Source organism: Lygodium microphyllum, chromosome 24 (assembly GCF_053477565.2).
Source record: "Lygodium microphyllum isolate KBCC chromosome 24, Lygodium_microphyllum_v1.1.10, whole genome shotgun sequence".
Lineage (NCBI taxonomy): Eukaryota > Viridiplantae > Streptophyta > Polypodiopsida > Schizaeales > Lygodiaceae > Lygodium > Lygodium microphyllum.
The window spans coordinates 59,234,229-59,237,836 of NC_141158.1; positions in this window are offsets into that span (position 1 = coordinate 59,234,229).

Below are 3,608 nucleotides of genomic sequence, written 5' to 3' on the forward strand. Positions count from 1 at the left end.
ATTTCAAAATCATATTCCTCCAATACTTCAATCCATCGACGTTGCCTCATGTTGAGCTCGTTCTGGGTAAAAAATCCATTTGAGACTCTTATGATCGGTTACCCAACAGGTAGTGTCTCCAAATCTTTAGAGCATGGATGACAGCTAGTAATTCCAGATCATGCATGGCATAATTCTTTTCATGACTCTTCAATTTTCTTGAAGAGTATGCTACTGGATGACCTTCCTGCATAAGTACACACCCCAAGGCAAGAATGCTAGCATCAGTTACTACCTCGAAATCCTTATTGAGGTCAGGAAGTTTTAGAATAGGTGCTGATACCAAACTTTGCTTCAATTTGTCGAAGCTATTTTGTTCGGAAGTTAACCATGTAATGGAAGTCTGCTTCTTTAGTAAGTCTGTAAGAGGTGCTGCAATCAAAGCATAGTTTTTTATGAAGACCCTATACCATCCTGTCAATCCAAGAAAGCTACGTATCTCTTTGACGGATACTGGTATTGGCCATTCAAGCATATCTCTGACCTTGGCTGGGTCTACTGACATTCCTTCTGATGATACTATGAATCCCAGATATTCAATCTGACGCTTGAAGAATACACACTTCTTCATTTTTGCATACAGCTTATGAGACCTCATTGTCTCAAGGACAATCCGAAGTTGAGGTTCATGATCTTATTCCTGTTTAGAATAAACTAAAGTGTCATCGAAGAAGACAAGCACGAAATCATCAAGATATGGTCTAAAGATATCTTGCATTAATCTATTGAAGGTGACAGGTGCATTTGTAAGCCCGAATGACATAACCAGGAACTCAAAGTGCCCATATCTTGTATTGAAGGCCATCTTTGGAATATCTTCTTCCTTGATCCTTATCTGATAGTAACCTGACCTAAGATCAATCTTGGAGAAGATCTTTGCACCTTGAAGACGATCAAGAAGCTCATCTATTCTAGGAATAGGATACTTGTTCTTGACTATTGATTGATTCAACCCCCGGTAATCAATACATAGTCGAAGTGTCCCATCTTTCTTTTTCTGGAATAGTACTGGAGCTCTCCACGGTGAGTTGCTAGGCTAGATGTAACCTTGATCTAACAGTTACTTGAGTTGTTCCTTCAACTCAATTTCTTCTGGTATGGACATTCTATAAGGTCTCTTTACAATTGGTGCAGCTCCAGGCACTAGCCTAATCTCATGATCTACTTCTCTTGGAGGTGGAAGTTCAATCAATTCCTCAGGGAATACGTCAGCGTATTCCTTTAGCCAAGAAGGTCCTTCCTGAGACTCTTGCTTTTGATCTAACTTGTTGAGTTTGATCAGGTAAACGGGTAATCCTTTTCTGACTCCTTTTATGATCCGAGATACTTTGGCCAATTGGATTCTTGGCACTCCTGCCTCACCTTGAGTTGTGACAAATTCCCTTTCGGAGTTTCGAAAGGAAACTTGACCCTTTCCACAGTGGATGTGGGCGTCGTTGGGCTTAAGCCAATCCATCCCGAGTAGACACTCATGGATACCTAAATTCATGACTCTGAATTTGACTGAAGTCTTCTTTCCTCCCAGAAAGAATTCTACCTTAGCAGTTTTTCTGGTACAAGTTACCTCACGACCGTTTGCCAACTCCAGAAGTTGGGTAGGTGCTTCTACTGTGGTTATTCCTAAACTTTTTGCACATGCTGGTGAGATAAAGGAATGTGTACTACCACAATCAATCAAGGTTTTGAAACCTTTACCTTGATAGTTCGATGGTGTTTGAATCACCGAAAACTGGCGATTCGGCCCTTTCTTGTGTAAAGCGGCATGGACTGTCGCTTTTTCAAATTCAGCTTCCATAGCTAGATCTTCCTCTTCTTCTTCTTCGCATCTTTGCCTATTGGCAATGTAAGCGGTTCTTCCTCTTCCACGGGTAACGGCTCCTTGACCGTGGCTTGCACCTTGGAAAGGCGTTTGACGATGTCCTCTGCTGAGCTTGGGACATTGCCTCTTGAAGTGACCGGGTTCATTGCAGTGGAAACAACGGAGGTTTCGGCCGTTACTTTGAGTAGGAACAAAGTTGTTGACATTATTTGTCCTTGCTTTCTTCCTTTGACCCTGATTATGACCTTGAACTCTCTTCATTTGAGGTCTGAATGCTCCTCTGTTCGGGTCACTATAGGACCAAGTTTTGTTACCCCTTGGTCTAGCTTGCACCTCCTGAATTATAGGCGCCGCTCGAATAAGTGCATCCTGAAGATCTGATGGACGCATAGATTCGAGACGGGTATTTATGGGTGGATTTAAGCCCGCACAAAATTTGGACACCTGCTGCGTCATGTCCATCTGTGGCGCATACTTTAAAAGTGAGAGGAATTTAGAGTAGTATATGTCAAGAGTGAGTCCTAGCTGTTTTAGCTCGTAGAACTCATTCATTTTTTGCGTACGATATGCAGGTGGCAAATATCTTCCCTGCACGGCTTTCTTCAACTTCTCCCAGGTAACGGACCCCTCTGAAATTCCTTGATCCTTGCACCATTGCTTCCACCAAAGTCTGGCTTCGCCGGTGAGCTTTAACTTGGCGAGCATGGCCTGATTGGTAGGTGGAGTACCAGCTGCTTCAAAGTAATCCTCCATGGATTCAATCCAAATTTCAGCATCAGCCTGGACGAATCTGCCTCTCCCGTCAAACTCGGGTGCTTTATCTGCTTGAGGAGGAACTTCTTCTCCTGGGTCACAGCAGTACTTGATGTAGGAGGTGAATTTGGAACCTGTACCTGGGGTTGTGCCTGGATAAAAGTTTTCCTAACGTTATTATATGATAATCGACGTTAGCTTATCTTTCATTTTTAGTTCAGCTATCACGTAAACAATGTAGCTACTTAACTTTTTAACAACTCTTATGCACAGCCAGATATTGGTAAAAAGAAGTCTTTATTTGTATTTACATGGGCATAGCCTTTTTGAATACAACGTTTCGTGTGATGATAAGCCAATCATTACATTCAGTTTGGGGAGAACAACGCTGTATTGCATTTGTCTACAGGAACTGTGTAATAGTATGGTTTTGGGTCATGGATATTTAGGAATCGATAGTTCATTGGAAGTTCAAGATATCCTTTCCGTTGGAATCCATACTTCTCATGGCGGCCCAACACTTTAATCCTGTCGGCTGGGATTACACGGGTTACTTCCTTATATACATATGAGTTCATTTCAACCCTCCGACCTTGAATATATAAAGTCGAATTTACGTGAGCTTCCACAAAAATGAACAGCTTCACGACTTTCAAGTCTTACAACCACTTGATCCTCTTTAGGTTGGTCTGTAGATAAGCAAACCGGTGGGCGGCTATATAGTAGATTCCTGAAGACCCCATCCATCTTCGTTCTATGTATAAAGGTGATGGATTATAAATCTTCTCCAGGATGTTCATCATCCCAATTCTTTGTCTATAAAGCAGAGAATGCATTGCAGTCATAAACATGACCCGAAATACCAAAAACTTGTTCCACGCTTCATAATTCTACAAGGCAGCATTGAAGGTGAGAAAATGTTTGGACAGTAACAATTTCTTTACTTCCTTTTATTGAGATCTCATAAAAGCAATTCCATTATTGGTCGGCTCTGATA